This window comes from Elephantulus edwardii, unplaced genomic scaffold (assembly GCF_000299155.1).
Source record: "Elephantulus edwardii isolate Elephantulus edwardi_28Jun2011 unplaced genomic scaffold, EleEdw1.0 scaffold00032, whole genome shotgun sequence".
NCBI lineage: Eukaryota > Metazoa > Chordata > Mammalia > Macroscelidea > Macroscelididae > Elephantulus > Elephantulus edwardii.
The window spans coordinates 6,341,991-6,356,081 of NW_006399782.1; positions in this window are offsets into that span (position 1 = coordinate 6,341,991).

Genomic DNA, 14,091 nt, shown 5'->3' on the forward strand with positions numbered 1-14,091 from the left:
AAGTACTGCAGGATCCCAGTGCATTCTTCTAGAGTCTGACAGAAAAAAAACATGTTGGACCAAACTTTGTTCCTCCAGTAATTCCTTCAGCGCTTACTGTGGACAAAGATTAATATCATGCTGACTGACAAAGGAGAAATAGCTTAAGGATTCAGTCCATGTATTCTGAGGAGCTAGTGCAAGATTAGTTTGGAGAACCACGAGGTAAACTGAAAATTGGTACCTTTAGCTAACACCAAAATGTGATAGATTGATTGTTCAAAAGCCTTAGCCAAGGCATAACCAGGCCTTTTTGATTTTGTTTTAGGCTCTATTTCAAGTCTCAACAATGACTCAAATTTTTTCCTACTCTAAAATAAAACCTAGTGGCCGTTGAGCCAATTTCAATTTTGTTTCGTAGACACCCTTTAGACAGGGTCCTATAGTGTCCGTAGTGTTTACAAGGTGCAAACTTTCTAGTCGCTGATTGAAACATCTTACTATTGTGAAACAATTGGCAGGTTCAAACTACTGACCTTTCAGTTATCAGCTGAATACTTAACTGCAACCCCAACGGAACTCCTTCTCGCCCTCTCTGTTGTTACGTGCCCTAGCTGAACTGACTCCTAGCTGATGATCTAGTGGGCTTTTAGAGGCTGTCAATTGCACATGAGGAGATTGTCCATCCTTCTCCATTGGAGCTGCTGGCTGGTGGATCCAAACCACCTGCTTTTGGGTTGGCAGCACGGTTCTTTACGTTCTTTACTCACTGGGCCACCAGAGATTCCCTTGCCAACTCTAGCTATTCTTAATTACTCACCATTCTCTGAATTCACCAAGTTCACGCACATCTCTACACCCTTGCCTCTATCTATCTAGTCACCTGGGATGACACTCTCTTTGTTCCCACCAATAAACAGGTGCTTATTGGATATATAACAAATAAATAGGTCTGTCTTAGAGAGGGTGAAACCAAGTTTCTCCTTGGAGGCTAGGATTTTGAAGCTCCATCTCACACGCTTTGGGTACGTGGCCAGGAAGGACCAGTCCTTGCAGAAGGACATCATGGTCAGAAGAGTAGAGGGACAGTGCAGGAGAGGAAGACCCGGGATGAGATGGATTGATACAGTAACTGGGGCAGTGGAGGATGGTGTGTCGGAATCAGTGAGACTGGCTCAGGACAGAGAAGGGTTCAGAGCTGCTGTACATAGGGTCACTATGGGTCACAGGCAACTCGATGGCACATAACAGTAACAGCAACAACAACAATATGCTATACCAGGCAAGTCTTTAGAGGGGGACATCATGCTTGGGAAGGAGGAGGAACAGCACAAGAGAGTAAGACCCTCAATGAGATAGATGGATTAATTCAGTGACTGGGGTACTGGGGGTAGGTGTGTCAGAGACAATAAAGTTGGCTCAGGATAGAGCAGAGTTCAGAGCTGTTATACCCAGGGTCGCTATGAGTCACAAGCAACTCGACAGCACTTAACAACAGTGATAACAACATACCAGACACTGTTGTGGGGTCTGGGAATGCAGCAATGAACAAACCAAACCAGGCTTATCTCAAGTCTCAATGCAGATATCATCAATCTTGGAGAAGATTTTGCTGATCCCCTTTTCCTGCCCCCAGGTAAATCTCACCTGCTAGCTTCTCTTTTACTATCATATAACTCACTCTAGACCTCTTGGCACTTAAATACCCTATTTTAATCACTGGCTTTCCTATAGTCTCCACCACTATGCTGTGAACTCTCTGAGGGTAAGGTATGTGACTTAGAATGGTAATAGAAATAAGAGAGAAACACATCTTTGATCTTATATTAAGAACTCTGAAGTATATTCATCTCTCATAATCCTTTCATATTTGAACTTCTGAATCATAGAAATGCCATAGTAAAATCAGAAGTGAGGAAGATAAAAGGATTAAAAAAATATGGGAGCATTCAGATACTTCACTCTGAAAGGCGAAGTCTTTCATATCCTTAAGAAAGACCTAAGGGGATTCCAGGTGTATTTTCAATCTTAAAATCAAGGAATCATAGTTTAAAAAAAATCCTTAGGAAACTTTGTTAATGTGACAGTCTCTAACTGGTACCCTAGGGTTCATGGTTCATGATGTGAACACGGGTAAAAATGCTTGCCATTTTAGCTGGGGGCTTAAATTCATTGTTGGAGACTCAGAGCTGACTCAGAGCTAACTCCTCAGTGGGTTTCTGAGGCTCTGAATCGCATGGGAGGAGACGGCCCATCTTTCTTCTGAGGAGTTGCTGGGGATCTGATAGAGAAGTGCAGTCTTTGGGTTAGTGATGCAACTCCCTTCATATTCAGTAAGCAGAGCTCACTTAGCATGGTTAAATTAGGATAAATCAAAATGTATTTGGTCACAATGGAAATCCAAAGTCTCTGTAAACTTTCATTAAAATAAATTTTAAAAAAAGAAATTTAAAAAATTTATCTGGTCATTTGTTACGTAAATAAGTGGGACTCATAACACCTAAGAGATCTAGCAACAAGATATATAAATTGGGAAATTTTCTAATAACAGAGCCAAATTACTATGCAAAAGAAAGGTAAGTTTGAGTGAAGACTATTCTATGCACTGTTCCTATTGGCATCTAAATGTTGGGTTGACTTGACCATGATTTTTTTACCCAGAGAAGAAAATGACTTGTGTATCTGTGAAATAAAATTGAGTAGACAAAACTAAAGAATACCTATGATGTAATATATATAGTATACAGTGTATAGTATATTTTATATATATATTAGATAGATAGAGATAGATTAGATAGATACTAAGTTGCCTGACTCGGAAATAGTATGGCATAGTATAAAAAGAGCAATAAAATAGACCTTGGTTTCTTGATTTGATTCTACAAATTGTAATCTTGTATTTGCCATTTATTTCTTTGTGCTTCATTTGTAAATTGTAGGTATTGAACTATATCATGAGCCAAGTTAAAACCTTCTCTTGTTGTCTAAGAAACATTTTTTTAATTATTATTACCAAACCCAGAAGTTTTTTTGAAGCCCAGCAAGGACTGAAGTGGTGAATGAAAGTGTTAAAATTATTATTTCCATATGAATTTACAAAGAAACTGGCTTTTCGTTCACTCATCTGTACCCTTTCTTCCCCCTTCATTGTCTAATGCAGGTCCTGTACCAACTTGTTACGTCCATTACTCATAATGTCATAGCATCTATTTTTTTTTTCAGAATTACCTTCCCTTTGCCTATTTATTTTTGATAATTTTATGGAAAGGGGGAAATAGGCAGAAAGTCATTGGTAGAAAGGATTGCAGCATGGTTGAGAGTTTCCAACTGGAGATTTGGAAGTCAGCAGCATAAAAATCTGCTTAAAGCTATTAAAAAAAAATTAAACCCCTACTTTCAGCTAGAATATAGTAAGTTGCAGAAGCTTAAGACTCCCACTACAACAACTAAAAAATCTGGGAAAGTTATTTTTAAAAAAACATTGTAAAGACATTAGAAAGCTTTAGAAGCAAAGAGGACTTTATTAATTAAATTTCCAGGAGAGTGTGGAGCCCTTCCAAGGTGAGCTGATGGTTGCAAGACATTTTATTTTCTGAGGGAATTTGCCAGCTCTGCATTCAGACTAAAATCATTGGCCCTTATGTAGTGACTTTACTATGGTAAAGAGAAACCAGCAAAGCGTTTGATAGTCACACTGCACTGCTCAGAAATAGAAAATTCAAGATGACAAAGCACATTGACTAAGATGATAGAAGAAGAATCAGTGCCTTTGAATTGTGGTGCTGGAGAAGAGTGTTGAACATACAATGGACTGACAAGAGAGCAAACAGGTCTGTTCTGGAGAGGGGGAAACCAAGTAGCTCCTTGGAGGCCAGGATTTTGAGACTCCCTTTCACATACTTGGGGCATGTTGCCAGAGGGGACCAGTCCTTGGAGAACATCATACTTGGAAAGGTGGAATGACAGCACAAGAGAGGAAGACCCTGGATGAGATGGATTGATACAGGAATTGGGGTTATGGGGCCGGTGTGCCAGAGGTAGTGAAACTGGCTCAGGATAGGGCAGGGTTCAAAGCTATTGTGTATAGGGTCACTATGAGTTGTAGTCTACTTGATGGCACATAACAGCAACAAACACATTTGTACTCTGGTGCCCTCGCAGAAAGAAGCATCACTGCAATCACAAAAGCTCATGGTTTGAATTCACCAGCTGCTCTGCCAGAGAGGAATGGGCAGTCTTCTCCCGTGTAATTTACAGCCTATCAAAACCTACTGGAGGGTCAGCCCCAGGTCACTTCTGACTCAGTGGCAAACCACCACCACAACAACAAATGTGTCTCACCAATAATCAAATCTATTTAAGATATTATTCTAGAATGAAAATATACAATATCTGAAATTAAAATTCATTTAATAGATTTAACAGAAGCCTGCTTAATAAACTTAAAAACAGATATTTTCAGAAGACCATGACTTCGGTCAGTTGCCTTTAGACCAACATTCTTATTCTTTAGCACTCTGAGAGGTCCTTGACAGAAGATTTTCTCAATGCAACTCATCTTTTAACTTTCTGATTGCTGGTCCAAGAATGTTGATTTGGGTCTAGGTAAGATGAAATAGTTAAGAACTTTGATCCTTTCTCCATCTATCATGATGCTGCCTATTGCCCAAGTATTTTTGTTTTCTTGGTGTTGGAATGCAATTCATCTTGAAGTCTGCAATCCTTGATTTTCTCCAGCAAGAACTTCAAATTCTCCTTACATTTGGTGTGCAAGGTTGTATCTGCATAACACAAGCTGTTGATGAGTCTTCCTCTGATTGTAATGGCACATTCTTCTTTGAATTCAGTTTCTTGAATGATCTGTTCAATGTAGAGATTGAAAAATTATGAACAAAGTATACATCCCCGATACACTCCTTTCTTGATTTCAAACCATGCAGTATACCTCACTCTGTTCAGCCTCTTGATCTAGGAACAGGTTACCTAGGAGCACAATTAAGTGTTCTGAGATTCCTGTTCTTCTCAAGGTTATCCGTAATCTGTTGTGATCCACACAGTCATATCAATAGTATAAAGGATAAGAGAGAGAGTTAAATTGTTGTTTCATTCATTAATTAAAGAACTAAAAATAGAGAGTATACTGTACTAAACTAAAGGTGCATATTGTAATGTTAAGAATCATGAGCAAAGAATACATAACTAAAACACCAAAGAGGAGAGAAATTAGGATATATTCCCTTTTTTAAAAGTCAAGAAAAGAGAAATAAAGGAATTTAATAATAGCAAACAAAAACAAGATGGTTTTTAAAAGTTCTATAAATAATTACATTAACTATTAACAGCTTGTTGTTATTGAGTACCATCAAGTCAGAACTGACCCCTCACTGACAAGTAAAACTGGACATAAAAAGTAACATTCCATAATAATAAAAAGGGTTTAATCAATATGAATATTTTTTTGAATCCTAAACATATATGCATCTAATAACAAACCTTGAAAACTTACTAAGGAAAAATTGACAGAATAGTAGAAACACTTCATAGATGGAAATTGAGCAGTCCTGTCAATGACTAATAGAAGAAGGGGGGGAGGAAGCTAAGTAAACAAATGTAAGATTTATCACATCTCTTGACATATCAGACCCCACATTTGCAGAATAAGCATTGTCTCCAAATGTATGTGTGACACTTAGTAAAACTCATAATAAAATCTTTTGAAACAAAAAAATTACAGATTACAGTAAAAAACTGAACTTTTGGGAAATATTTCTAGAAAGCAAGAATAGAGACAAAAAGGAACAGCAAAAATTAAAAAGGAGCAGTGGAGAGTTAGGACACATGAAACTTTTTAGTCATATAATGAGCAACTTGAGAAATAAACTTTAACAGTAACACATATTAAATATTATGAATAAAATAGTTCAGGACCATAACTGGAAAGGAAATCTTGTTAGAAGGAGGAGTCAGGTAGAAAGATAAGGAAGTCAACTTTGAAGGCACTTGAGAAGTTTGACTGTAAAAGACAATTATTGAAAAAGCAATAAAGTCAGGGAGCTCTGGTGGCCTAGTGCCAAGACGCTGCACTGTAATCCCAGACGTACAGAGTTCAAATCCACCAGATGCTCTGCTGGAGAAGGAAGGGGCAATCTCCTCCTGTATCAGTCAGATCTGATTTGACGGTACACGTGAAAAATAATACAATAAAAATTAAAAAAAAGAAAAAGCAATAAAGTCAAATAACAATTTTCAAAGAGCAGAACACACTATGCTTATTTATTGGAGAGAAGGAGCCAAAGCGGAGGAAAGAATTCAATTTCCTGGAGAACGCAGAGGACTACATAGCCTGGTTCCTGAATCTTGGAAAGAGAAAAGACTGAAAACACAAGTGGAAGAAGAGAGAATGTAAGAACAGCGTTATATGAAAGGACGAAAAGGATTTCCACATTTATTTATCCTGGTGTTGATCTCACTCAGGATGCAGACATGAGGGGAAAACCATTTGATGGATATTGAATATTAAATATTGCCAGAAAATGGCAAAAATCAATGCAGATCGTTATTCACTATCTCAAGAACTTGTAAACAGCCAAAATGCCCAATCACAACTAAATGGATTGAGAAATTATGGTACATTCACATGATGGAATACTACAAAGCATGCAGGAGCAATGATTTTGTAAATTAGTACCTAACTTGGGAAGGACTGGGGAGCATTCTGCTAAGTGACTCAGACCCATAAGGACAACTACTGCGTCAGACTATTGTTGTAGAACAAGTACGTGGATCCAAGGTGGGGAGGGGGGATCAGAGGGCTGAAGGGGGGGAGGGGCCACAAATTTGATTGGAGAAAGGATGAAGGAAATGGGAAGGATCCGGTGTGAAAAATAATGTATATGAACTTTGTAAATAAATCAGTGTAAAATTTTAAAAAAATTAAGTCAATGCAGAATTGAATGTGAAAGAGCTAAATCAGTAAAGATCATGGAAGACTGCATTGTATTGTAGTGGATAATGCAGCCCAGATTAGAGCAAAGTTTAAAGGGAAAATAACCTGTTTGCAAATGTGATTACTAACTGTATTAAGTCTAATATGATATGGAGCTACTTTTCTGCTTCTTTCAAGATCACTCAGGTTATCTTAATGCCCTCCTCAAATTTTTTTTTCATGCTTCAATATTTTTACAAGTTCAGTAGATGGCTTAAAGCATTTCTTTCCAAATGTCTCCAGTAAGCAACTCCAATTCTCATTAGGGAAATCTCAGCTTCCTGTTTGTTAACATATGCTAAGTTACTTTGGCTTATATTACTTCCCAGGTAAGGGAGTTCTGACCAAATAGTGTTTCTGTTTCTTTCTCTTGGCTTTTTCCTCCCCAAGAAAGCACCAAACTTGCTCCCTTCAATAGCACATATACTAAAGAAAGCACCAAATGTCTCATTGCTGGGTTCTTAGGAGCTCTTGAGTTCACAACCACTCATAGTGAGTGACCCAGTGAACAGCAGATCGAATCCTTGCCGTATTCTGTGCCATCAGCATGATTTCCAACATGCTCAAATGCCTTATTTCAGTCACTGTGTCAATTCCTCATGTTGAAGGCTTCCTCTCTTTATTATCTTCTTCCTTTCTTAGGACTGGCCTCTCCTAACAGTATGCCCAAGCATGTGAGATGAAATGTCACTATCTTTGCCTCAAAGGATCACCCTAGTTGTCCTTCCTCCAAGACAGATTTTTTTTTCTTTAGACGGTCTGTCAATATTCTCTGATACCACAATTCAAAGGCATTAGTTCTTCAGTTTTCCTCATTCATTGACCAATTTGAGAGGCATAAGAAGCAATTAAAATACCAATACCACCCACCAATACCACCACTGGGATGAGGTGCACTTAAGTCTTTAAAGTGATTTGATTACTCTTAACAATTGTGGAGAGGTCTTAAACAGCAGGTTTCCCCAGTGCAGTATGTCTTGTTTTCTTGCCTGCTGCTACCAAGGATGTTGTTTGTGGACTGAAGTGAAATGAATCATTGACAGCTTCAGTCTTTTATATCTATCACGATATTGTCCAGTGGTGAGGATTTTTGTTTTCTTAAAGTTGAAATATGGCCCATATTGAAGGCTGTTAGTCTGATCTTCAGTGTTTCAAATCTTCAGTTTCTGCAAGGAAGTTGTATCATCTGCAAAATACAGGTTATTGAAGAGTCTTCCTCAAATCCTGATGACACATTCTTCTTCATATAGCCCAGCTTCATTAATTATTTCTTCAACATGAAGACTGAATAGGTATGGAGAAAGAATACAACCCTGATTTATACAGCATTCCCTTGTTCTGTTTAGATAACTTCTTGGTCTATGTATAGGTTTCATAAGAGCAAAATTAAGTTATCTTTGATTCCCCTCCTTCTCAATGTTATCCATGATTTCTTTTGATCCACAAAGTTGAATGCCTGTTGGATGCCTTTGCATAATCAATGTTGTTGTTGTTGCTGTTATGTGCCATCGAGTTGCTTGTGACTCATAGCGACCCTATGTACAACAGCCCTAAACCCTGCTCTATCCTGTGCCAGTCCCACTGCCTCTGACACACCCATCCCGATTACCCCAGTCACTGAATCAATCCACCTCATAGAGGGTCTTCCCCTCCTATGCCGTCCCTCCACTCTCCCAAGCATGACATCCCTCTCCAATGACTGACCTTGATTTGCAACATGGCTAAAGTATGTCAGACAAACCTTCAGAATCCTTGCCTCCAAGGAGAAGCCTGGTATTACCTGCTCTAGAATGAATCTGTTCATTCCCCTAGCAGTCCATAGTGTATTAAGTACTCTTCTCAAGCACCAAAGCTCAAAGGCATCGATTCTCCTTCTATCTTCCCTAGTCATTGTCCAGCTCTCTGATGAATAGCAAATGATGGCAAAGACCATGACCTGTATCAAGTGCAACTTGGTCTCCAGACTGACATCTTTGCTCCTCAGTACCTTGGAGAAGTCTCTGACAGCAGACTTTCCTAGTGTAATTTGTGTTTTAATGCCCTGTCTGCTGGTACTAAGAGTGTTGATTGTAGAGGCAAGCAAACTGAAGCTGTTAACAACCTCAGTCTCTTCCCCTTCTATCATGGTGCTGCCATTTGACCCAGTGGTGAGAATCTTTGTTTCCTTGATATTGAGCTTCAATCCATATTGAAGGCTGCAATCCTTGACCTTCTGCAGCAAACGTTTCAGGTCCTCCTCAGTTTCAGCAAACAGGGTTTTATCATCTGCACAATGCAGACTGTTGATGAAATCTTCCACCAATCCTGATACCACACTTCTTATATAGCCCAGTCTCCTGGATAATCTGCTCTGCATATAGATTGAAAAGATATGGAGATAGGACACATCCTTGATGTACACCCTTCCCAATTTTGAACCATGCAGTGTTTCCTTGCTCTGTTCTGACGACTGCCTCCTTGTCCAAGTATAAGTTTTGCATAAGCACAATCAAGCGTTCTGGGATTCCCATTCTTCTCAAAGTCAACCACAGTTTGTTGTGATCCACACAGTCAAATGCCTTTGCATAGTCAATGAAACACAGATATACATTCCTCTGGTACAATCTGAGATCCATCTGACATTAGCTATAATATCCCTAGTGTCACGGCTTCTTCTAAATCTAGCCTGCACTTCAGGCAGTTCTCTGTTGAAGTGTCGTTCCAGTAGTTTTTGGATGATCTTCAGTAGAATCTTGCTTGCATGTGATATCAACAATACTGTTTTATCATTTGCCCACTCTGTCGGGTCACCTTTTTTTGGAATGGAAACAAATATAGATCTCTTCTAGTCAGTTGGCCAAGTGGTTGTTCTCCAGATTTCTTGACACAGCATAGTGAGCACAGTCAGGGCTGCATCTGTTTGTTGAAATATGTCAATCGGTATGCCATCAATTCCTATGCCATCAATTGTTTTTTGCCAATTCTTTCAGAGCAGCTTGAACTTCCTCCTTCATCACCACAGGCTCTTGCTCATAACATTGTTTCATAAACAAATAAATATCTTCCTGGTATTCCGTTATTTGATATTCTGTGAGATCAGATAGATTCAGTCAGACTGCTTCTGATCTCACCAGTGACATCTCCCATTCCACAACCCATCTGACTCTAGCTCTCTCTAGTCTGTATAATAACCTATAAAATATTCAGAATCCAATTTTCTCTAATTTATGTAATATTCCACAAACTCCATTTCTAGGCAATTGCAAAATTGTATCTGCTTTGTTACGTTGTATCAAACATCCTTCCTGGCTTCTAATCTACACTTCCTTTGAGTAATTGAAATTAGAAGCTAATTGTTCCCTTAACAAACCAGTATTTTTATAGTTTACTTTCTAATGAACATTATTTTAAACTATTGAAGATTTCATCTTCTACTAGAAATTCATTTCAATAACTACCAGAATCTCTTCTATAACACATACTCCTAAACAATTTAACAAATCTTAATGGTTTTAAAGCAGAATTACACTTTAGAGCAGATATTTTTTCATTCCATGGTATACACAGGAAATTCATATTAGGCAGCACATAATAAGACAAACCAAAAGAGATTCAGAAGGTCCATATGTGACTAATTCAGAAAATCCAGCATGTTGCTCACCATCAAGTAGCTGATCCTCTGGCGGGTTTTCAGAGGCAAGTTACTCACATGGGGGAGACATCCCATCTTTCTTCTCAGGAGCAGCTGGTGGGTAGAAGAATACAGAGTGTAAGGTGGTTGTAGTTAGGTGCTGTTGAGTTGACTACAACTCATAGTGACCCCGAAAACAACAGATCAAACCTTGCCATCTTCACACCTATGATATATGCTTAAGGTCCTTTTTTTACAGTCACTGTGTCCACCTTTCTCTGTAAGAGTATCTTCTCTTTCACTGATCTCTCCTGTTCTCTGGTGGCTTGGTGGTAAGGAATTGCATTGTCATCCCAAGGGTATATGGTTCCAATCCACAAGCTCCTCCTCAGGAGAAAGATTGGCAATCTCCTCCTGTGCAATTTACTGCTTCTGAAAACCCACCGAAGGGTCAGCTATGGTCAGTCCCAACACCACAGTGAACAACATCGACTGCCTTTCTCTGCATGATGTCTTTTTTCAATGACCAGCCCCTTCTGAGAACATGCCAAAGGTATGTGACATGAAGTTTCAGCATACTTGCCTCTAAGGAGAGCACTAGTTGCACTGCCTCCGGGACAGATTTATTTGAGTAGTAGGAAAGGGAATAAACATTTGGAACACATCTTTCTAATTTTTATTTGAAAGGACCTTTCAAATAAAAATTGGAAAATATTTAAAAGAGAAATCAAACATTTCTTTATCATGTATTTGCTTTATATAATTTTGTGTTGTAATAATTCCATGAAGTTTCTGATCAAAACATTTTAATGTCAGTGCTTTTGATTTCTTAAAATCACCACCATCAGCGAGAAAGTTTGCTTTACTGATGAATTCTTAGCAAATGGTACCAAAAAAGCAAACCCACTGCTGTTGATTCCATTCCAACAATTAGTTGGACTCATTACAACCCTCCATCAGATTTCAAGATGTCATTCTTTACAGGAGGAAACTGTCCATCTTTCTCCTGAAGAGCAGATGATAGGTTCAAACCCCGGATCTTTCAATTAGCAGCCAATACACATTAAATACACTGCTCTACCAGGTCTCCTTTAGCATGTGGTCATCTCAACTCATTGCTGAGAGTTGGAACTGACTCATAGTAGCTGAGCTTTCAGCATTTTTTAAGGAAATAAATTACGCAGGAGCTCACCCTTGTGGAGTCACTGGTGGGTCTGAACAGCTGTAGAAGTGTTTCGTTTGTGTTAGCAGTACAACTCCCTACTGTCTACACTACCTGTTGCTTTTTCCCCCCCTCATTGAGAGAAAGTCCTTTCTCACCACAAAACAGAATTTCAATAACTTGATCATTTCGATAACATTGCCAATGTAAGACTGCACTGTCTTATAATAATATGAAGGAATTTAGAATTCACTTAAACTTGTTCATATCAAGTATTTTAAAATATCAAATATTTAACCTTCTCTAGTAATCTTCTTTAGAATTTAAGTTAAAGCATCAGCTTAACTCTCTTACTGTGCTGCTTTCAACCACTTTCTTAAAACAATAAAACTTCAATAGCTCTACCATGTGAGGACACTTTTTAAGCCCCAAACTTCCAGAGAGAAGCATTTCTTTTGACAGAATTTGTTAAGAAACAGCAGAGACTGGGTGTTTACATGAAACTGAAAAACAGGCAGACCTTTATCAGCTTGGATTTTATTAATAACATTTAATTTGGAATTAGTATCAGCAGACATGAGCTTTGATGTGAACAAAACATCTTGGTTGAATCTCATGGTGTTCAGAACACAAAATCCATGTGACAGAAAACCTTGCCAGTTTCTTGTCATTGCAGTTTTAGCCTCAGTGCAGTGCATAAACCTTTGCGTCTGCTTATGGCCATAAAATCTTGTTTTAAAGTGTTTAGTTATTACTCTGAATATTTCATCTCAAGTAGCTTTAGGACTATTTGGCAGGACAACTAATATTTTTCCCAAACATTCTTCCCCAGGGATTTTAGGTAGTGCTATGAATTGACCTCTGTTACGACCAACTGCCACTTTATCATTCTACAAAGACACTTTGTCATTAGTCTTGTGGAGAGGACAGTCTCATTAGTATCTGACTTACCATCAATAATAGCTTCTTCTAATGGCTTCATTCCAGAGCAGCACTTTTTCTATTTCCTTTGGTCCATTTGGCTCTAGGCAGATTGGAAAAGTAATTCTGCTGTTATATGAGATGTTCTGGCTTTAGTCCTTAATTATATGGTCTTCAGATTACCTTCTTGAGTCCAACTGGATACCATGGTATACAGTTTCTTCAAAAAGTGATTTTCAAAGTATGGCATCCTTGAAACTGCATGATGAGTATAGTCTGTGTTACTGAATTGTTATTGTAATTATACTGTCGAGATTATGTTCTCCCCAAAGATATTTATATAATTATATAATGTGTAGTTATGTAATGACCTCCTTCTATTAAACCAAATTGTTGTTAGAAGGATCAAAGGTAGATTGCACAACTCCCTAATGCTATCACAATCTTCATTGCATATAAGGAGAATTCCTCTAGGATGTGGGCTATGAAACTTTTTATCTCATGAAAAAAACATAATGAAAACCCAACCCATTGCCAGAACCAGCTCATACCTGATCCTCCAAAGGGTTTTCAGAGGCTGTAAAAGCACAGGAGAAGATTGTCCATCTTTCTCCCTTGGAGCAGCTGGTGCATTTGAACTGCCTGCCTTTGGGTTGATAGCACAACACCTTACCCATTAGGCCACCAGAGCTCCCATATCTCACTAGAGAGAGCACTAGCTAAAGCTCTGGTGTAGTAAGTAAATTTTAAAAGAAAATAGAATTGTCAACTTAGATATATTTTCAAGTAAAAAAGTATTTTTCCCAATTTTTATTCAGGAATACTCCTGTACTTTCCCCAAGACATATTCGTTGGTTCTTTTGCCAATCCATGGGCTATTCAGTATGCCAATATCACAACTCAAAGATGTCAATTCTTTTTCTGTCATTCTTATTCATTGCCCAGCTCTCAGATGCATAGCAGGTGACTTGAAAGACTATGGCTTGACTCCTAACTTAGTCTTTAAACAGACACTATTGCTCTTCAGGACTTTGGAAAGACCCCTCAATGGGACTGTAAAAAAGACAAACCCTATACAACTTATTTGGAAGCAGCAGTGGCATCCACTTCCTAAACAACATGCCTGTGGAAACTATGAACTTAGATAAATGTCAATAGTTATTGAAAGGCTTCAGGCCTTTTGTTAATAGGGTCACTATGAGTTGTCCTCAACTCAAAAGCAATTGATCAATAACAACAACAACAATGATACAACTTATACAGGCATCGTCTAGGAGCAGGTGAAATACACAGAACCTTAAATACAAAATAATTACTGAAATCTGGAAGTTTACAGACTGAGCCAAATAGTATCATTTCAACTGCTGTAAATTTATGAATAGCTATAAAATGGTTGTAAATTGTGTATCACTATAAAAAGCTTTAAAGAATCAA